Here is a 22,292-nt window from a genome sequence, read left to right on the forward strand (position 1 = left end):
GCCACCATTGAGTCGCCACGGCCCCTCAGCCCCGGCAAGGCCACCCTTGCCCCCACACCCCCCGCCGAGCTCAGGACCCCGCTCCTGGTGGCCGGCAGGCCCGGGGAAGCGGCCCCTGCCCTCGATCCCGCTCCCGCACCCGGCCGCGGTGACACGCCAGAGGGGCGGAGTGGGGGGGGGGCTTTTGTCGGAGGGAGCTGTGGAGGGACACACCGGCACACAGGTGGCCGCGCCGGGGCTGGGCGCCGGTGGGGGCGGCCAGGTGCAGGTCGAGGGGCTCGCGGGCCGAAAGGACGGCTGCTGGGCCCGCGGCGGAGTCTGGGTCCGGGCCGGCCACCCCGGGAGCGTCTGGGGTGCGGCTGCCTTCCAGGGCCGCCTTCTGGCCGCCTGGCCGGCCGGGCCGGCGGGGAGCGCCCCCGCCAGCGCGCGCCGTGGTGGGAGGGGCCTGAGGAGGTGAGGCCTGCAGCGGGGCCCGGCGGGGGCGGAGCCGGCGGCCCCCGCCACGGGCGAGTAAAGGAGAAGGCGGGCGGAGCCCGGGAGGCAAAAAGCCTACAGCACCCGGTATTCCCAGGCGGTCTCCCATCCAAGTACTAACCAGGCCCGACCCTGCTTAGCTTCCGAGATCAGACGAGATCGGGCGCGTTCAGGGTGGTATGGCCGTAGACGGGGGCGGGGGCCGCGGGCTGCCTCTTGAGGGCCAGTTTCGCTGGCGCTGGCGCCTGAACGCCAGCCTGGCGGCCGGCCCGCCGCGGCAGGGTCCCCTGGCCCGCCCAGGCAGGGGGAACGGAGGTCTCGGGTATCGGGCGGCGGCGGAGGGTTTGGCGACCACCTCCCAGCCCAGGGCGGCCGTGACCCAGCAAACCCTTCGGCGCTTGGCGCCCCGCCCAAGATCCCGCACGTCGCCCACAGGGACGTGGCCCCGGAGGCTTCAGGGCCCGGGGCCCGCGGTCCCTTGGGCATCGGCCCTGCCCGCCCACGCGGCGCTAGGCGCAGCCCGGCCGCAGCCCGGGCCGGCCCTCCTGCCCGACAGCAGCTGGCCCGAAGCCACTGGGAGCCACCATTGAGTCGCCACGGCCCCTCAGCCCCGGCAAGGCCACCCTTGCCCCCACACCCCCCGCCGAGCTCAGGACCCCGCCCCTGGTGGCCGGCAGGCCCGGGGAAGCGGCCCCTGCCCTCGATCCCGCTCCCGCACCCGGCCGCGGTGACACGCCAGAGGGGCGGAGTGGGGGGGGGGCTTTTGTCGGAGGGAGCTGTGGAGGGACACACCGGCACACAGGTGGCCGCGCCGGGGCTGGGCGCCGGTGGGGGCGGCCAGGTGCAGGTCGAGGGGCTCGCGGGCCGAAAGGACGGCTGCTGGGCCCGCGGCGGAGTCTGGGTCCGGGCCGGCCACCCCGGGAGCGTCTGGGGTGCGGCTGCCTTCCAGGGCCGCCTTCTGGCCGCCTGGCCGGCCGGGCCGGCGGGGAGCGCCCCCGCCAGCGCGCGCCGTGGTGGGAGGGGCCTGAGGAGGTGAGGCCTGCAGCGGGGCCCGGCGGGGGCGGAGCCGGCGGCCCCCGCCACGGGCGAGTAAAGGAGAAGGCGGGCGGAGCCCGGGAGGCAAAAAGCCTACAGCACCCGGTATTCCCAGGCGGTCTCCCATCCAAGTACTAACCAGGCCCGACCCTGCTTAGCTTCCGAGATCAGACGAGATCGGGCGCGTTCAGGGTGGTATGGCCGTAGACGGGGGCGGGGGCCGCGGGCTGCCTCTTGAGGGCCAGTTTCGCTGGCGCTGGCGCCTGAACGCCAGCCTGGCGGCCGGCCCGCCGCGGCAGGGTCCCCTGGCCCGCCCAGGCAGGGGGAACGGAGGTCTCGGGTATCGGGCGGCGGCGGAGGGTTTGGCGACCACCTCCCAGCCCAGGGCGGCCGTGACCCAGCAAACCCTTCGGCGCTTGGCGCCCCGCCCAAGATCCCGCACGTCGCCCACAGGGACGTGGCCCCGGAGGCTTCAGGGCCCGGGGCCCGCGGTCCCTTGGGCATCGGCCCTGCTCGCCCACGCGGCGCTAGGCGCAGCCCGGCCGCAGCCCGGGCCGGCCCTCCTGCCCGACAGCAGCTGGCCCGAAGCCACTGGGAGCCACCATTGAGTCGCCACGGCCCCTCAGCCCCGGCAAGGCCACCCCTGCCCCACACCCCCCGCCGAGCTCAGGACCCCGCTCCTGGTGGCCGGCAGGCCCGGGATAGCGGCCCCTGCCCTCGATCCCGCTCCCGCACCCGGCCGCGGTGACACGCCAGAGGGGCGGGGTGGTGGGGGGGCTTTTGTCGGAGGGAGCTGTGGAGGGACACTCCGGCACACAGGTGGCGGCGCCGGGACTGGGCGCCGGTGGGGGCGGCCAGGTGCAGGTCGAGGGGCTCGTGGGCCGAAAGGACGGCAACTGGGCCCGCGGCGGAGTCTGGGTCTGGAGGGCTCTGAGCCTCCATCCGCTCTGGTTCCTCGGGGCTACCGGCCCGAAGCCTGGTAGCGCGACACCCCACCGGCCCACAGACGTAGCCTCCCCAGCTGTGCTCACAGCGAGTCCAACCGCAGCCTGCACCCCTCCACGGGACACTTGGATTACTCCCGCGATCCCCACGAGGTGCGGCACCCGGCGGCCGCATGGGCTGAGATCCTGCCCTTGCGGCGCCCTGTGGCCACCTCCGCCTCCCTCACGGTACTGGCCGAGGCCTCGGACCAGCGGGCCCCGGCTCCCAGCTCAGCGCTGCTCCTCCGCCCCTCTCACCTCCTGCCCGACGTCCAGGCTACCGAGCACCCTCCACCCCCGCCCACCTTCATGCCACTCAGCCGGAACCCAGGAGGCAATGCCAACTACCAGGTGTATGACAGTCTGGTGCTGAAGCGGCAACCGCAGGAGGGCCAAGCGCGGGCCAACTCGCTGCTACCTTCCACCTCGGCCTCCAGGCCCTCTCTGCACGGGAGCCAGACTGGGAAAATGAACTTACCAGCAGCAAATGGGGGCGGGGGCAGGGGCAGGGGGCGGCAGGGCGTGGAGAGAGGAATAAAGAGCGCCAGAGTCCAGGAAACATTGGTGGTCTGTGGCTTGGAAGCGCCACTCCTTCTGCCAGCCTGGGTCCCTTTGCTTGGCTTCCTGCAGGAAGAAGCCAGTGTCCCCTTCTTGGCCTGAGGGTCCCTTTGGTTTAGTGGCCACAGTTCTGCCAGCAGGCCCCTCCTGGTCCTATACCATGCACTAAGTACATCTGCAGCTGCAGACTCCAAACCCCTGGTCTCTGGGCACCTCCTCTGTGTCTCAGCTGTCCCTGTCCACAGAGAGCCTCATACAAGAAGTTGCTTCCAAACTGGGAGGTTCCACATCTGGGCAGGTCCAGCTCCAGGCCCAGTGAAGGGCATGAAGAAGGCTGAGGCTCTGGACTCCAGCCAGGCCTTCAGCAGGCCTCTGAGGCCAAGGTCTTCCTAGTCTCACGAGGGGCCAAGAGACGCAACGTGTCATTTGAACAAGTGAGTCAGCGGGCGGTGAGCGAATGAATGACCGCTCGAGGGGATGTATGCCGGCCACCGGGCCCTGTTTGACTGTCCAGGCTCAGCTTACCTGACCCTGGTTACCAGGGAATGCCACTCTGGGCCCTCCTTTTCATCCCCCTCCCTCACTGTGACCTCACCACCTGCCCCATTATGACCCAGTCTGGCTCCCAGTTAAAACTGGAGGGCAGGGGGCCCAGGCAGTCCTGGGACCGACGGCCATGGGTGAGCGAAACTACTACCGAGCCGAGCCGTTCACTGGCCCCATCCGCAGGAAATGCCAGGAGCAAGGATACTCAATTCTTCTGATCCCGGTCAGCTTCATCTTGCTCAACGTGGGGATCAACGTGGTGACTATGGTCAGGGCAGGATCTGTGCAGCGCGGTTGGGGGAGCCCTGGGGTCTTGAAGGGGCTGAGGTGGGAGGGCTGCTGGGGTGTGACCGGACAAGGGTTGGATTTCAGGGCTCACCCTGCTCCCGGCCTCCCCCCTCCCCTTCTTCCCTCAACTCTGGAGGCATCTGAAGAGATTCTTGCGGGCACTTTTCAATCGTATTTTCCACAAAGGTGAGTGGGCGCCGGCGTGGGTTCAGGGGATGTGGGCCTGTCCCCTTTCTTCTATCCCTGCCTTGATTCTCAGCCCCTCAGGAACCCAGGCCCTGACCCATCTCGCCTTTCCCCACAGACAAGCAAGCCAGCTGTGTAGGCAGCCATCGCATGTGCATGCGCTGCTCCGTGGATCCCAAGAACCTGTGCTCAAGAGTTTCTTCCCGCTTCTGCCATCGCCCAAGCTTCCTGCTCGGGCAGGCAAACCACCTTGACTACTGCCTGCAGCGGGGCCCGGCGGGGGCGGAGCCGGCGGCCCCCGCCGCGGGCGAGTAAAGGAGAAGGCGGGCGGAGCGGGAGGCAAAAAGCCTACAGCACCCGGTATTCCCAGGCGGTCTCCCATCCAAGTACTAACCAGGCCCGACCCTGCTTAGCTTCCGAGATCAGACGAGATCGGGCGCGTTCAGGGTGGTATGGCCGTAGACGGGGGCGGGGGCCGCGGGCTGCCTCTTGAGGGCCAGTTTCGCTGGCGCTGGCGCCTGAACGCCAGCCTGGCGGCCGGCCCGCCACGGCAGGCCCCCCTGGCCCGCCCAGGCAGGGGGAACGGAGGTCTCGGGTATCGGGCGGCGGCGGAGGGTTTGGCGACCACCTCCCAGCCCAGGGCGGCCGTGACCCAGCAAACCCTTCGGCGCTTGGCGCCCCGCCCAAGATCCCGCACGTCGCCCACAGGGACGTGGCCCCGGAGGCTTCAGGGCCCGGGGCCCGCGGTCCCTTGGGCATCGGCCCTGCCCGCCCACGCGGCGCTAGGCGCAGCCCGGCCGCAGCCCGGGCCGGCCCTCCTGCCCGACAGCAGCTGGCCCGAAGCCACTGGGAGCCACCATTGAGTCGCCACGGCCCCTCAGCCCCGGCAAGGCCACCCTTGCCCCCACACCCCCCGCCGAGCTCAGGACCCCGCCCCTGGTGGCCGGCAGGCCCGGGGAAGCGGCCCCTGCCCTCGATCCCGCTCCCGCACCCGGCCGCGGTGACACGCCAGAGGGGCGGAGTGGGGGGGGGGCTTTTGTCGGAGGGAGCTGTGGAGGGACACACCGGCACACAGGTGGCCGCGCCGGGGCTGGGCGCCGGTGGGGGCGGCCAGGTGCAGGTCGAGGGGCTCGTGGGCCGAAAGGACGGCAACTAGGCCCGCGGCGGAGTCTGGGTCTGGAGGGCTCTGAGCCTCCATCCGCTCTGGTTCCTCGGGGCTACCGGCCCGAAGCCTGGTAGCGCGACACCCCACCGGCCCACAGACGTAGCCTCCCCAGCTGTGCTCACAGCGAGTCCAACCGCAGCCTGCACCCCTCCACGGGACACTTGGATTACTCCCGCGATCCCCACGAGGTGCGGCACCCGGCGGCCGCATGGGCTGAGATCCTGCCCTTGCGGCGCCCTGTGGCCACCTCCGCCTCCCTCACGGTACTGGCCGAGGCCTCGGACCAGCGGGCCCCGGCTCCCAGCTCAGCGCTGCTCCTCCGCCCCTCTCACCTCCTGCCCGACGTCCAGGCTACCGAGCACCCTCCACCCCCGCCCACCTTCATGCCACTCAGCCGGAACCCAGGAGGCAATGCCAACTACCAGGTGTATGACAGTCTGGTGCTGAAGCGGCAACCGCAGGAGGGCCAAGCGCGGGCCAACTCGCTGCTACCTTCCACCTCGGCCTCCAGGCCCTCTCTGCACGGGAGCCAGACTGGGAAAATGAACTTACCAGCAGCAAATGGGGGCGGGGGCAGGGGCAGGGGGCGGCAGGGCGTGGAGAGAGGAATAAAGAGCGCCAGAGTCCAGGAAACATTGGTGGTCTGTGGCTTGGAAGCGCCACTCCTTCTGCCAGCCTGGGTCCCTTTGCTTGGCTTCCTGCAGGAAGAAGCCAGTGTCCCCTTCTTGGCCTGAGGGTCCCTTTGGTTTAGTGGCCACAGTTCTGCCAGCAGGCCCCTCCTGGTCCTATACCATGCACTAAGTACATCTGCAGCTGCAGACTCCAAACCCCTGGTCTCTGGGCACCTCCTCTGTGTCTCAGCTGTCCCTGTCCACAGAGAGCCTCATACAAGAAGTTGCTTCCAAACTGGGAGGTTCCACATCTGGGCAGGTCCAGCTCCAGGCCCAGTGAAGGGCATGAAGAAGGCTGAGGCTCTGGACTCCAGCCAGGCCTTCAGCAGGCCTCTGAGGCCAAGGTCTTCCTAGTCTCAAGAGGGGCCAAGAGACGCAACGTGTCATTTGAACAAGTGAGTCAGCGGGCGGTGAGCGAATGAATGACCGCTCGAGGGGATGTATGCCGGCCACCGGGCCCTGTTTGACTGTCCAGGCTCAGCTTACCTGACCCTGGTTACCAGGGAATGCCACTCTGGGCCCTCCTTTTCATCCCCCTCCCTCACTGTGACCTCACCACCTGCCCCATTATGACCCAGTCTGGCTCCCAGTTAAAACTGGAGGGCAGGGGGCCCAGGCAGTCCTGGGACCGACGGCCATGGGTGAGCGAAACTACTACCGAGCCGAGCCGTTCACTGGCCCCATCCGCAGGAAATGCCAGGAGCAAGGATACTCAATTCTTCTGATCCCGGTCAGCTTCATCTTGCTCAACGTGGGGATCAACGTGGTGACTATGGTCAGGGCAGGATCTGTGCAGCGCGGTTGGGGGAGCCCTGGGGTCTTGAAGGGGCTGAGGTGGGAGGGCTGCTGGGGTGTGACCGGACAAGGGTTGGATTTCAGGGCTCACCCTGCTCCCGGCCTCCCCCCTCCCCTTCTTCCCTCAACTCTGGAGGCATCTGAAGAGATTCTTGCGGGCACTTTTCAATCGTATTTTCCACAAAGGTGAGTGGGCGCCGGCGTGGGTTCAGGGGATGTGGGCCTGTCCCCTTTCTTCTATCCCTGCCTTGATTCTCAGCCCCTCAGGAACCCAGGCCCTGACCCATCTCGCCTTTCCCCACAGACAAGCAAGCCAGCTGTGTAGGCAGCCATCGCATGTGCATGCGCTGCTCCGTGGATCCCAAGAACCTGTGCTCAAGAGTTTCTTCCCGCTTCTGCCATCGCCCAAGCTTCCTGCTCGGGCAGGCAAACCACCTTGACTACTGCCTGCAGCGGGGCCCGGCGGGGGCGGAGCCGGCGGCCCCCGCCGCGGGCGAGTAAAGGAGAAGGCGGGCGGAGCGGGAGGCAAAAAGCCTACAGCACCCGGTATTCCCAGGCGGTCTCCCATCCAAGTACTAACCAGGCCCGACCCTGCTTAGCTTCCGAGATCAGACGAGATCGGGCGCGTTCAGGGTGGTATGGCCGTAGACGGGGGCGGGGGCCGCGGGCTGCCTCTTGAGGGCCAGTTTCGCTGGCGCTGGCGCCTGAACGCCAGCCTGGCGGCCGGCCCGCCGCGGCAGGGCCCCCTGGCCCGCCCAGGCAGGGGGAACGGAGGTCTCGGGTATCGGGCGGCGGCGGAGGGTTTGGCGACCACCTCCCAGCCCAGGGCGGCCGTGACCCAGCAAACCCTTCGGCGCTTGGCGCCCCGCCCAAGATCCCGCACGTCGCCCACAGGGACGTGGCCCCGGAGGCTTCAGGGCCCGGGGCCCGCGGTCCCTTGGGCATCGGCCCTGCCCGCCCACGCGGCGCTAGGCGCAGCCCGGCCGCAGCCCGGGCCGGCCCTCCTGCCCGACAGCAGCTGGCCCGAAGCCACTGGGAGCCACCATTGAGTCGCCACGGCCCCTCAGCCCCGGCAAGGCCACCCTTGCCCCCACACCCCCCGCCGAGCTCAGGACCCCGCCCCTGGTGGCCGGCAGGCCCGGGGAAGCGGCCCCTGCCCTCGATCCCGCTCCCGCACCCGGCCGCGGTGACACGCCAGAGGGGCGGAGTGGGGGGGGGCTTTTGTCGGAGGGAGCTGTGGAGGGACACACCGGCACACAGGTGGCCGCGCCGGGGCTGGGCGCCGGTGGGGGCGGCCAGGTGCAGGTCGAGGGGCTCGCGGGCCGAAAGGACGGCTGCTGGGCCCGCGGCGGAGTCTGGGTCCGGGCCGGCCACCCCGGGAGCGTCTGGGGTGCGGCTGCCTTCCAGGGCCGCCTTCTGGCCGCCTGGCCGGCCGGGCCGGCGGGGAGCGCCCCCGCCAGCGCGCGCCGTGGTGGGAGGGGCCTGAGGAGGTGAGGCCTGCAGCGGGGCCCGGCGGGGGCGGAGCCGGCGGCCCCCGCCGCGGGCGAGTAAAGGAGAAGGCGGGCGGAGCGGGAGGCAAAAAGCCTACAGCACCCGGTATTCCCAGGCGGTCTCCCATCCAAGTACTAACCAGGCCCGACCCTGCTTAGCTTCCGAGATCAGACGAGATCGGGCGCGTTCAGGGTGGTATGGCCGTAGACGGGGGCGGGGGCCGCGGGCTGCCTCTTGAGGGCCAGTTTCGCTGGCGCTGGCGCCTGAACGCCAGCCTGGCGGCCGGCCCGCCCCGGCAGGGCCCCCTGGCCCGCCCAGGCAGGGGGAACGGAGGTCTCGGGTATCGGGCGGCGGCGGAGGGTTTGGCGACCACCTCCCAGTCCAGGGCGGCCGTGACCCAGCAAACCCTTCGGCGCTTGGCGCCCCGCCCAAGATCCCGCACGTCGCCCACAGGGACGTGGCCCCGGAGGCTTCAGGGCCCGGGGCCCGCGGTCCCTTGGGCATCGGCCCTGCCCGCCCACGCGGCGCTAGGCGCAGCCCGGCCGCAGCCCGGGCCGGCCCTCCTGCCCGACAGCAGCTGGCCCGAAGCCACTGGGAGCCACCATTGAGTCGCCACGGCCCCTCAGCCCCGGCAAGGCCACCCTTGCCCCCACACCCCCCGCCGAGCTCAGGACCCCGCCCCTGGTGGCCGGCAGGCCCGGGGAAGCGGCCCCTGCCCTCGATCCCGCTCCCGCACCCGGCCGCGGTGACACGCCAGAGGGGCGGAGTGGGGGGGGGGCTTTTGTCGGAGGGAGCTGTGGAGGGACACACCGGCACACAGGTGGCCGCGCCGGGGCTGGGCGCCGGTGGGGGCGGCCAGGTGCAGGTCGAGGGGCTCGCGGGCCGAAAGGACGGCTGCTGGGCCCGCGGCGGAGTCTGGGTCCGGGCCGGCCACCCCGGGAGCGTCTGGGGTGCGGCTGCCTTCCAGGGCCGCCTTCTGGCCGCCTGGCCGGCCGGGCCGGCGGGGAGAGCCCCCGCCAGCGCGCGCCGTGGTGGGAGGGGCCTGAGGAGGTGAGGCCTGCAGCGGGGCCCGGCGGGGGCGGAGCCGGCGGCCCCCGCCGCGGGCGAGTAAAGGAGAAGGCGGGCGGAGCGGGAGGCAAAAAGCCTACAGCACCCGGTATCCCCAGGCGGTCTCCCATCCAAGTACTAACCAGGCCCGACCCTGCTTAGCTTCCGAGATCAGACGAGATCGGGCGCGTTCAGGGTGGTATGGCCGTAGACGGGGGCGGGGGCCGCGGGCTGCCTCTTGAGGGCCAGTTTCGCTGGCGCTGGCGCCTGAACGCCAGCCTGGCGGCCGGCCCGCCCCGGCAGGGCCCCCTGGCCCGCCCAGGCAGGGGGAACGGAGGTCTCGGGTATCGGGCGGCGGCGGAGGGTTTGGCGACCACCTCCCAGCCCAGGGCGGCCGTGACCCAGCAAACCCTTCGGCGCTTGGCGCCCCGCCCAAGATCCCGCACGTCGCCCACAGGGACGTGGCCCCGGAGGCTTCAGGGCCCGGGGCCCGCGGTCCCTTGGGCATCGGCCCTGCCCGCCCACGCGGCGCTAGGCGCAGCCCGGCCGCAGCCCGGGCCGGCCCTCCTGCCCGACAGCAGCTGGCCCGAAGCCACTGGGAGCCACCATTGAGTCGCCACGGCCCCTCAGCCCCGGCAAGGCCACCCCTGCCCCACACCCCCCGCCGAGCTCAGGACCCCGCTCCTGGTGGCCGGCAGGCCCGGGATAGCGGCCCCTGCCCTCGATCCCGCTCCCGCACCCGGCCGCGGTGACACGCCAGAGGGGCGGGGTGGTGGTGGGGCTTTTGTCGGAGGGAGCTGTGGAGGGACACTCCGGCACACAGGTGGCGGCGCCGGGACTGGGCGCCGGTGGGGGCGGCCAGGTGCAGGTCGAGGGGCTCGTGGGCCGAAAGGACGGCAACTGGGCCCGCGGCGGAGTCTGGGTCTGGAGGGCTCTGAGCCTCCATCCGCTCTGGTTCCTCGGGGCTACCGGCCCGAAGCCTGGTAGCGCGACACCCCACCGGCCCACAGACGTAGCCTCCCCAGCTGTGCTCACAGCGAGTCCAACCGCAGCCTGCACCCCTCCACGGGACACTTGGATTACTCCCGCGATCCCCACGAGGTGCGGCACCCGGCGGCCGCATGGGCTGAGATCCTGCCCTTGCGGCGCCCTGTGGCCACCTCCGCCTCCCTCACGGTACTGGCCGAGGCCTCGGACCAGCGGGCCCCGGCTCCCAGCTCAGCGCTGCTCCTCCGCCCCTCTCACCTCCTGCCCGACGTCCAGGCTACCGAGCACCCTCCACCCCCGCCCACCTTCATGCCACTCAGCCGGAACCCAGGAGGCAATGCCAACTACCAGGTGTATGACAGTCTGGTGCTGAAGCGGCAACCGCAGGAGGGCCAAGCGCGGGCCAACTCGCTGCTACCTTCCACCTCGGCCTCCAGGCCCTCTCTGCACGGGAGCCAGACTGGGAAAATGAACTTACCAGCAGCAAATGGGGGCGGGGGCAGGGGCAGGGGGCGGCAGGGCGTGGAGAGAGGAATAAAGAGCGCCAGAGTCCAGGAAACATTGGTGGTCTGTGGCTTGGAAGCGCCACTCCTTCTGCCAGCCTGGGTCCCTTTGCTTGGCTTCCTGCAGGAAGAAGCCAGTGTCCCCTTCTTGGCCTGAGGGTCCCTTTGGTTTAGTGGCCACAGTTCTGCCAGCAGGCCCCTCCTGGTCCTATACCATGCACTAAGTACATCTGCAGCTGCAGACTCCAAACCCCTGGTCTCTGGGCACCTCCTCTGTGTCTCAGCTGTCCCTGTCCACAGAGAGCCTCATACAAGAAGTTGCTTCCAAACTGGGAGGTTCCACATCTGGGCAGGTCCAGCTCCAGGCCCAGTGAAGGGCATGAAGAAGGCTGAGGCTCTGGACTCCAGCCAGGCCTTCAGCAGGCCTCTGAGGCCAAGGTCTTCCTAGTCTCACGAGGGGCCAAGAGACGCAACGTGTCATTTGAACAAGTGAGTCAGCGGGCGGTGAGCGAATGAATGACCGCTCGAGGGGATGTATGCCGGCCACCGGGCCCTGTTTGACTGTCCAGGCTCAGCTTACCTGACCCTGGTTACCAGGGAATGCCACTCTGGGCCCTCCTTTTCATCCCCCTCCCTCACTGTGACCTCACCACCTGCCCCATTATGACCCAGTCTGGCTCCCAGTTAAAACTGGAGGGCAGGGGGCCCAGGCAGTCCTGGGACCGACGGCCATGGGTGAGCGAAACTACTACCGAGCCGAGCCGTTCACTGGCCCCATCCGCAGGAAATGCCAGGAGCAAGGATACTCAATTCTTCTGATCCCGGTCAGCTTCATCTTGCTCAACGTGGGGATCAACGTGGTGACTATGGTCAGGGCAGGATCTGTGCAGCGCGGTTGGGGGAGCCCTGGGGTCTTGAAGGGGCTGAGGTGGGAGGGCTGCTGGGGTGTGACCGGACAAGGGTTGGATTTCAGGGCTCACCCTGCTCCCGGCCTCCCCCCTCCCCTTCTTCCCTCAACTCTGGAGGCATCTGAAGAGATTCTTGCGGGCACTTTTCAATCGTATTTTCCACAAAGGTGAGTGGGCGCCGGCGTGGGTTCAGGGGATGTGGGCCTGTCCCCTTTCTTCTATCCCTGCCTTGATTCTCAGCCCCTCAGGAACCCAGGCCCTGACCCATCTCGCCTTTCCCCACAGACAAGCAAGCCAGCTGTGTAGGCAGCCATCGCATGTGCATGCGCTGCTCCGTGGATCCCAAGAACCTGTGCTCAAGAGTTTCTTCCCGCTTCTGCCATCGCCCAAGCTTCCTGCTCGGGCAGGCAAACCACCTTGACTACTGCCTGCAGCGGGGCCCGGCGGGGGCGGAGCCGGCGGCCCCCGCCGCGGGCGAGTAAAGGAGAAGGCGGGCGGAGCGGGAGGCAAAAAGCCTACAGCACCCGGTATTCCCAGGCGGTCTCCCATCCAAGTACTAACCAGGCCCGACCCTGCTTAGCTTCCGAGATCAGACGAGATCGGGCGCGTTCAGGGTGGTATGGCCGTAGACGGGGGCGGGGGCCGCGGGCTGCCTCTTGAGGGCCAGTTTCGCTGGCGCTGGCGCCTGAACGCCAGCCTGGCGGCCGGCCCGCCCCGGCAGGGCCCCCTGGCCCGCCCAGGCAGGGGGAACGGAGGTCTCGGGTATCGGGCGGCGGCGGAGGGTTTGGCGACCACCTCCCAGTCCAGGGCGGCCGTGACCCAGCAAACCCTTCGGCGCTTGGCGCCCCGCCCAAGATCCCGCACGTCGCCCACAGAGACGTGGCCCCGGAGGCTTCAGGGCCCGGGGCCCGCGGTCCCTTGGGCATCGGCCCTGCCCGCCCACGCGGCGCTAGGCGCAGCCCGGCCGCAGCCCGGGCCGGCCCTCCTGCCCGACAGCAGCTGGCCCGAAGCCACTGGGAGCCACCATTGAGTCGCCACGGCCCCTCAGCCCCGGCAAGGCCACCCCTGCCCCACACCCCCCGCCGAGCTCAGGACCCCGCTCCTGGTGGCCGGCAGGCCCGGGATAGCGGCCCCTGCCCTCGATCCCGCTCCCGCACCCGGCCGCGGTGACACGCCAGAGGGGCGGGGTGGTGGGGGGGCTTTTGTCGGAGGGAGCTGTGGAGGGACACTCCGGCACACAGGTGGCGGCGCCGGGACTGGGCGCCGGTGGGGGCGGCCAGGTGCAGGTCGAGGGGCTCGTGGGCCGAAAGGACGGCAACTAGGCCCGCGGCGGAGTCTGGGTCTGGAGGGCTCTGAGCCTCCATCCGCTCTGGTTCCTCGGGGCTACCGGCCCGAAGCCTGGTAGCGCGACACCCCACCGGCCCACAGACGTAGCCTCCCCAGCTGTGCTCACAGCGAGTCCAACCGCAGCCTGCACCCCTCCACGGGACACTTGGATTACTCCCGCGATCCCCACGAGGTGCGGCACCCGGCGGCCGCATGGGCTGAGATCCTGCCCTTGCGGCGCCCTGTGGCCACCTCCGCCTCCCTCACGGTACTGGCCGAGACCTCGGACCAGCGGGCCCCGGCTCCCAGCTCAGCGCTGCTCCTCCGCCCCTCTCACCTCCTGCCCGACGTCCAGGCTACCGAGCACCCTCCACCCCCGCCCACCTTCATGCCACTCAGCCGGAACCCAGGAGGCAATGCCAACTACCAGGTGTATGACAGTCTGGTGCTGAAGCGGCAACCGCAGGAGGGCCAAGCGCGGGCCAACTCGCTGCTACCTTCCACCTCGGCCTCCAGGCCCTCTCTGCACGGGAGCCAGACTGGGAAAATGAACTTACCAGCAGCAAATGGGGGCGGGGGCAGGGGCAGGGGGCGGCAGGGCGTGGAGAGAGGAATAAAGAGCGCCAGAGTCCAGGAAACATTGGTGGTCTGTGGCTTGGAAGCGCCACTCCTTCTGCCAGCCTGGGTCCCTTTGCTTGGCTTCCTGCAGGAAGAAGCCAGTGTCCCCTTCTTGGCCTGAGGGTCCCTTTGGTTTAGTGGCCACAGTTCTGCCAGCAGGCCCCTCCTGGTCCTATACCATGCACTAAGTACATCTGCAGCTGCAGACTCCAAACCCCTGGTCTCTGGGCACCTCCTCTGTGTCTCAGCTGTCCCTGTCCACAGAGAGCCTCATACAAGAAGTTGCTTCCAAACTGGGAGGTTCCACATCTGGGCAGGTCCAGCTCCAGGCCCAGTGAAGGGCATGAAGAAGGCTGAGGCTCTGGACTCCAGCCAGGCCTTCAGCAGGCCTCTGAGGCCAAGGTCTTCCTAGTCTCAAGAGGGGCCAAGAGACGCAACGTGTCATTTGAACAAGTGAGTCAGCGGGCGGTGAGCGAATGAATGACCGCTCGAGGGGATGTATGCCGGCCACCGGGCCCTGTTTGACTGTCCAGGCTCAGCTTACCTGACCCTGGTTACCAGGGAATGCCACTCTGGGCCCTCCTTTTCATCCCCCTCCCTCACTGTGACCTCACCACCTGCCCCATTATGACCCAGTCTGGCTCCCAGTTAAAACTGGAGGGCAGGGGGCCCAGGCAGTCCTGGGACCGACGGCCATGGGTGAGCGAAACTACTACCGAGCCGAGCCGTTCACTGGCCCCATCCGCAGGAAATGCCAGGAGCAAGGATACTCAATTCTTCTGATCCCGGTCAGCTTCATCTTGCTCAACGTGGGGATCAACGTGGTGACTATGGTCAGGGCAGGATCTGTGCAGCGCGGTTGGGGGAGCCCTGGGGTCTTGAAGGGGCTGAGGTGGGAGGGCTGCTGGGGTGTGACCGGACAAGGGTTGGATTTCAGGGCTCACCCTGCTCCCGGCCTCCCCCCTCCCCTTCTTCCCTCAACTCTGGAGGCATCTGAAGAGATTCTTGCGGGCACTTTTCAATCGTATTTTCCACAAAGGTGAGTGGGCGCCGGCGTGGGTTCAGGGGATGTGGGCCTGTCCCCTTTCTTCTATCCCTGCCTTGATTCTCAGCCCCTCAGGAACCCAGGCCCTGACCCATCTCGCCTTTCCCCACAGACAAGCAAGCCAGCTGTGTAGGCAGCCATCGCATGTGCATGCGCTGCTCCGTGGATCCCAAGAACCTGTGCTCAAGAGTTTCTTCCCGCTTCTGCCATCGCCCAAGCTTCCTGCTCGGGCAGGCAAACCACCTTGACTACTGCCTGCAGCGGGGCCCGGCGGGGGCGGAGCCGGCGGCCCCCGCCGCGGGCGAGTAAAGGAGAAGGCGGGCGGAGCGGGAGGCAAAAAGCCTACAGCACCCGGTATTCCCAGGCGGTCTCCCATCCAAGTACTAACCAGGCCCGACCCTGCTTAGCTTCCGAGATCAGACGAGATCGGGCGCGTTCAGGGTGGTATGGCCGTAGACGGGGGCGGGGGCCGCGGGCTGCCTCTTGAGGGCCAGTTTCGCTGGCGCTGGCGCCTGAACGCCAGCCTGGCGGCCGGCCCGCCCCGGCAGGGCCCCCTGGCCCGCCCAGGCAGGGGGAACGGAGGTCTCGGGTATCGGGCGGCGGCGGAGGGTTTGGCGACCACCTCCCAGTCCAGGGCGGCCGTGACCCAGCAAACCCTTCGGCGCTTGGCGCCCCGCCCAAGATCCCGCACGTCGCCCACAGGGACGTGGCCCCGGAGGCTTCAGGGCCCGGGGCCCGCGGTCCCTTGGGCATCGGCCCTGCCCGCCCACGCGGCGCTAGGCGCAGCCCGGCCGCAGCCCGGGCCGGCCCTCCTGCCCGACAGCAGCTGGCCCGAAGCCACTGGGAGCCACCATTGAGTCGCCACGGCCCCTCAGCCCCGGCAAGGCCACCCTTGCCCCCACACCCCCCGCCGAGCTCAGGACCCCGCCCCTGGTGGCCGGCAGGCCCGGGGAAGCGGCCCCTGCCCTCGATCCCGCTCCCGCACCCGGCCGCGGTGACACGCCAGAGGGGCGGAGTGGGGGGGGGGCTTTTGTCGGAGGGAGCTGTGGAGGGACACACCGGCACACAGGTGGCCGCGCCGGGGCTGGGCGCCGGTGGGGGCGGCCAGGTGCAGGTCGAGGGGCTCGCGGGCCGAAAGGACGGCTGCTGGGCCCGCGGCGGAGTCTGGGTCCGGGCCGGCCACCCCGGGAGCGTCTGGGGTGCGGCTGCCTTCCAGGGCCGCCTTCTGGCCGCCTGGCCGGCCGGGCCGGCGGGGAGAGCCCCCGCCAGCGCGCGCCGTGGTGGGAGGGGCCTGAGGAGGTGAGGCCTGCAGCGGGGCCCGGCGGGGGCGGAGCCGGCGGCCCCCGCCGCGGGCGAGTAAAGGAGAAGGCGGGCGGAGCGGGAGGCAAAAAGCCTACAGCACCCGGTATCCCCAGGCGGTCTCCCATCCAAGTACTAACCAGGCCCGACCCTGCTTAGCTTCCGAGATCAGACGAGATCGGGCGCGTTCAGGGTGGTATGGCCGTAGACGGGGGCGGGGGCCGCGGGCTGCCTCTTGAGGGCCAGTTTCGCTGGCGCTGGCGCCTGAACGCCAGCCTGGCGGCCGGCCCGCCCCGGCAGGGCCCCCTGGCCCGCCCAGGCAGGGGGAACGGAGGTCTCGGGTATCGGGCGGCGGCGGAGGGTTTGGCGACCACCTCCCAGCCCAGGGCGGCCGTGACCCAGCAAACCCTTCGGCGCTTGGCGCCCCGCCCAAGATCCCGCACGTCGCCCACAGGGACGTGGCCCCGGAGGCTTCAGGGCCCGGGGCCCGCGGTCCCTTGGGCATCGGCCCTGCCCGCCCACGCGGCGCTAGGCGCAGCCCGGCCGCAGCCCGGGCCGGCCCTCCTGCCCGACAGCAGCTGGCCCGAAGCCACTGGGAGCCACCATTGAGTCGCCACGGCCCCTCAGCCCCGGCAAGGCCACCCCTGCCCCACACCCCCCGCCGAGCTCAGGACCCCGCTCCTGGTGGCCGGCAGGCCCGGGATAGCGGCCCCTGCCCTCGATCCCGCTCCCGCACCCGGCCGCGGTGACACGCCAGAGGGGCGGGGTGGTGGGGGGGCTTTTGTCGGAGGGAGCTGTGGAGGGACACTCCGGCACACAGGTGGCGGCGCCGGGACTGGGCGCCGGTGGGGGCGGCCAGGTGCAGGTCGAGGGGCTCGTGGGCCGAAAGGACGGCAACTGGGCCCGCGGCGGAGTCTGGGTCTGGAGGGCTCTGAGCCTCCATCCGCTCTGGTTCCTCGGGGCTACCGGCCCGAAGCCTGGTAGCGCGACACCCCACCGGCCCACAGACGTAGCCTCCCCAGCTGTGCTCACAGCGAGTCCAACCGCAGCCTGCACCCCTCCACGGGACACTTGGATTACTCCCGCGATCCCCACGAGGTGCGGCACCCGGCGGCCGCATGGGCTGAGATCCTGCCCTTGCGGCGCCCTGTGGCCACCTCCGCCTCCCTCACGGTACTGGCCGAGGCCTCGGACCAGCGGGCCCCGGCTCCCAGCTCAGCGCTGCTCCTCCGCCCCTCTCACCTCCTGCCCGACGTCCAGGCTACCGAGCACCCTCCACCCCCGCCCACCTTCATGCCACTCAGCCGGAACCCAGGAGGCAATGCCAACTACCAGGTGTATGACAGTCTGGTGCTGAAGCGGCAACCGCAGGAGGGCCAAGCGCGGGCCAACTCGCTGCTACCTTCCACCTCGGCCTCCAGGCCCTCTCTGCACGGGAGCCAGACTGGGAAAATGAACTTACCAGCAGCAAATGGGGGCGGGGGCAGGGGCAGGGGGCGGCAGGGCATGGAGAGAGGAATAAAGAGCGCCAGAGTCCAGGAAACATTGGTGGTCTGTGGCTTGGAAGCGCCACTCCTTCTGCCAGCCTGGGTCCCTTTGCTTGGCTTCCTGCAGTAAGAAGCCAGTGTCCCCTTCTTGGCCTGAGGGTCCCTTTGGTTTAGTGGCCACAGTTCTGCCAGCAGGCCCCTCCTGGTCCTATACCATGCACTAAGTACATCTGCAGCTGCAGACTCCAAACCCCTGGTCTCTGGGCACCTCCTCTGTGTCTCAGCTGTCCCTGTCCACAGAGAGCCTCATACAAGAAGTTGCTTCCAAACTGGGAGGTTCCACATCTGGGCAGGTCCAGCTCCAGGCCCAGTGAAGGGCATGAAGAAGGCTGAGGCTCTGGACTCCAGCCAGGCCTTCAGCAGGCCTCTGAGGCCAAGGTCTTCCTAGTCTCAAGAGGGGCCAAGAGACGCAACGTGTCATTTGAACAAGTGAGTCAGCGGGCGGTGAGCGAATGAATGACCGCTCGAGGGGATGTATGCCGGCCACCGGGCCCTGTTTGACTGTCCAGGCTCAGCTTACCTGACCCTGGTTACCAGGGAATGCCACTCTGGGCCCTCCTTTTCATCCCCCTCCCTCACTGTGACCTCACCACCTGCCCCATTATGACCCAGTCTGGCTCCCAGTTAAAACTGGAGGGCAGGGGGCCCAGGCAGTCCTGGGACCGACGGCCATGGGTGAGCGAAACTACTACCGAGCCGAGCCGTTCACTGGCCCCATCCGCAGGAAATGCCAGGAGCAAGAATACTCAATTCTTCTGATCCCGGTCAGCTTCATCTTGCTCAACGTGGGGATCAACGTGGTGACTATGGTCAGGGCAGGATCTGTGCAGCGCGGTTGGGGGAGCCCTGGGGTCTTGAAGGGGCTGAGGTGGGAGGGCTGCTGGGGTGTGACCGGACAAGGGTTGGATTTCAGGGCTCACCCTGCTCCCGGCCTCCCCCCTCCCCTTCTTCCCTCAACTCTGGAGGCATCTGAAGAGATTCTTGCGGGCACTTTTCAATCGTATTTTCCACAAAGGTGAGTGGGCGCCGGCGTGGGTTCAGGGGATGTGGGCCTGTCCCCTTTCTTCTATCCCTGCCTTGATTCTCAGCCCCTCAGGAACCCAGGCCCTGACCCATCTCGCCTTTCCCCACAGACAAGCAAGCCAGCTGTGTAGGCAGCCATCGCATGTGCATGCGCTGCTCCGTGGATCCCAAGAACCTGTGCTCAAGAGTTTCTTCCCGCTTCTGCCATCGCCCAAGCTTCCTGCTCGGGCAGGCAAACCACCTTGACTACTGCCTGCAGCGGGGCCCGGCGGGGGCGGAGCCGGCGGCCCCCGCCGCGGGCGAGTAAAGGAGAAGGCGGGCGGAGCGGGAGGCAAAAAGCCTACAGCACCCGGTATTCCCAGGCGGTCTCCCATCCAAGTACTAACCAGGCCCGACCCTGCTTAGCTTCCGAGATCAGACGAGATCGGGCGCGTTCAGGGTGGTATGGCCGTAGACGGGGGCGGGGGCCGCGGGCTGCCTCTTGAGGGCCAGTTTCGCTGGCGCTGGCGCCTGAACGCCAGCCTGGCGGCCGGCCCGCCCCGGCAGGGTCCCCTGGCCCGCCCAGGCAGGGGGAACGGAGGTCTCGGGTATCGGGCGGCGGCGGAGGGTTTGGCGACCACCTCCCAGCCCAGGGCGGCCGTGACCCAGCAAACCCTTCGGCGCTTGGCGCCCCGCCCAAGATCCCGCACGTCGCCCACAGGGACGTGGCCCCGGAGGCTTCAGGGCCCGGGGCCCGCGGTCCCTTGGGCATCGGCCCTGCCCGCCCACGCGGCGCTAGGCGCAGCCCGGCCGCAGCCCGGGCCGGCCCTCCTGCCCGACAGCAGCTGGCCCGAAGCCACTGGGAGCCACCATTGAGTCGCCACGGCCCCTCAGCCCCGGCAAGGCCACCCCTGCCCCACACCCCCCGCCGAGCTCAGGACCCCGCTCCTGGTGGCCGGCAGGCCCGGGATAGCGGCCCCTGCCCTCGATCCCGCTCCCGCACCCGGCCGCGGTGACACGCCAGAGGGGCGGGGTGGTGGTGGGGCTTTTGTCGGAGGGAGCTGTGGAGGGACACTCCGGCACACAGGTGGCGGCGCCGGGACTGGGCGCCGGTGGGGGCGGCCAGGTGCAGGTCGAGGGGCTCGTGGGCCGAAAGGACGGCAACTGGGCCCGCGGCGGAGTCTGGGTCTGGAGGGCTCTGAGCCTCCATCCGCTCTGGTTCCTCGGGGCTACCGGCCCGAAGCCTGGTAGCGCGACACCCCACCGGCCCACAGACGTAGCCTCCCCAGCTGTGCTCACAGCGAGTCCAACCGCAGCCTGCACCCCTCCACGGGACACTTGGATTACTCCCGCGATCCCCACGAGGTGCGGCACCCGGCGGCCGCATGGGCTGAGATCCTGCCCTTGCGGCGCCCTGTGGCCACCTCCGCCTCCCTCACGGTACTGGCCGAGGCCTCGGACCAGCGGGCCCCGGCTCCCAGCTCAGCGCTGCTCCTCCGCCCCTCTCACCTCCTGCCCGACGTCCAGGCTACCGAGCACCCTCCACCCCCGCCCACCTTCATGCCACTCAGCCGGAACCCAGGAGGCAATGCCAACTACCAGGTGTATGACAGTCTGGTGCTGAAGCGGCAACCGCAGGAGGGCCAAGCGCGGGCCAACTCGCTGCTACCTTCCACCTCGGCCTCCAGGCCCTCTCTGCACGGGAGCCAGACTGGGAAAATGAACTTACCAGCAGCAAATGGGGGCGGGGGCAGGGGCAGGGGGCGGCAGGGCGTGGAGAGAGGAATAAAGAGCGCCAGAGTCCAGGAAACATTGGTGGTCTGTGGCTTGGAAGCGCCACTCCTTCTGCCAGCCTGGGTCCCTTTGCTTGGCTTCCTGCAGGAAGAAGCCAGTGTCCCCTTCTTGGCCTGAGGGTCCCTTTGGTTTAGTGGCCACAGTTCTGCCAGCAGGCCCCTCCTGGTCCTATACCATGCACTAAGTACATCTGCAGCTGCAGACTCCAAACCCCTGGTCTCTGGGCACCTCCTCTGTGTCTCAGCTGTCCCTGTCCACAGAGAGCCTCATACAAGAAGTTGCTTCCAAACTGGGAGGTTCCACATCTGGGCAGGTCCAGCTCCAGGCCCAGTGAAGGGCATGAAGAAGGCTGAGGCTCTGGACTCCAGCCAGGCCTTCAGCAGGCCTCTGAGGCCAAGGTCTTCCTAGTCTCAAGAGGGGCCAAGAGACGCAACGTGTCATTTGAACAAGTGAGTCAGCGGGCGGTGAGCGAATGAATGACCGCTCGAGGGGATGTATGCCGGCCACCGGGCCCTGTTTGACTGTCCAGGCTCAGCTTACCTGACCCTGGTTACCAGGGAATGCCACTCTGGGCCCTCCTTTTCATCCCCCTCCCTCACTGTGACCTCACCACCTGCCCCATTATGACCCAGTCTGGCTCCCAGTTAAAACTGGAGGGCAGGGGGCCCAGGCAGTCCTGGGACCGACGGCCATGGGTGAGCGAAACTACTACCGAGCCGAGCCGTTCACTGGCCCCATCCGCAGGAAATGCCAGGAGCAAGGATACTCAATTCTTCTGATCCCGGTCAGCTTCATCTTGCTCAACGTGGGGATCAACGTGGTGACTATGGTCAGGGCAGGATCTGTGCAGCGCGGTTGGGGGAGCCCTGGGGTCTTGAAGGGGCTGAGGTGGGAGGGCTGCTGGGGTGTGACCGGACAAGGGTTGGATTTCAGGGCTCACCCTGCTCCCGGCCTCCCCCCTCCCCTTCTTCCCTCAACTCTGGAGGCATCTGAAGAGATTCTTGCGGGCACTTTTCAATCGTATTTTCCACAAAGGTGAGTGGGCGCCGGCGTGGGTTCAGGGGATGTGGGCCTGTCCCCTTTCTTCTATCCCTGCCTTGATTCTCAGCCCCTCAGGAACCCAGGCCCTGACCCATCTCGCCTTTCCCCACAGACAAGCAAGCCAGCTGTGTAGGCAGCCATCGCATGTGCATGCGCTGCTCCGTGGATCCCAAGAACCTGTGCTCAAGAGTTTCTTCCCGCTTCTGCCATCGCCCAAGCTTCCTGCTCGGGCAGGCAAACCACCTTGACTACTGCCTGCAGCGGGGCCCGGCGGGGGCGGAGCCGGCGGCCCCCGCCGCGGGCGAGTAAAGGAGAAGGCGGGCGGAGCGGGAGGCAAAAAGCCTACAGCACCCGGTATTCCCAGGCGGTCTCCCATCCAAGTACTAACCAGGCCCGACCCTGCTTAGCTTCCGAGATCAGACGAGATCGGGCGCGTTCAGGGTGGTATGGCCGTAGACGGGGGCGGGGGCCGCGGGCTGCCTCTTGAGGGCCAGTTTCGCTGGCGCTGGCGCCTGAACGCCAGCCTGGCGGCCGGCCCGCCCCGGCAGGGCCCCCTGGCCCGCCCAGGCAGGGGGAACGGAGGTCTCGGGTATCGGGCGGCGGCGGAGGGTTTGGCGACCACCTCCCAGCCCAGGGCGGCCGTGACCCAGCAAACCCTTCGGCGCTTGGCGCCCCGCCCAAGATCCCGCACGTCGCCCACAGGGACGTGGCCCCGGAGGCTTCAGGGCCCGGGGCCCGCGGTCCCTTGGGCATCGGCCCTGCCCGCCCACGCGGCGCTAGGCGCAGCCCGGCCGCAGCCCGGGCCGGCCCTCCTGCCCGACAGCAGCTGGCCCGAAGCCACTGGGAGCCACCATTGAGTCGCCACGGCCCCTCAGCCCCGGCAAGGCCACCCTTGCCCCCACACCCCCCGCCGAGCTCAGGACCCCGCCCCTGGTGGCCGGCAGGCCCGGGGAAGCGGCCCTTGCCCTCGATCCCGCTCCCGC

The sequence above is a fragment of the Stenella coeruleoalba genome (assembly GCF_951394435.1).
Source record: "Stenella coeruleoalba genome assembly, chromosome: 19".
Classification (NCBI taxonomy): Eukaryota; Metazoa; Chordata; class Mammalia; order Artiodactyla; family Delphinidae; genus Stenella; species Stenella coeruleoalba.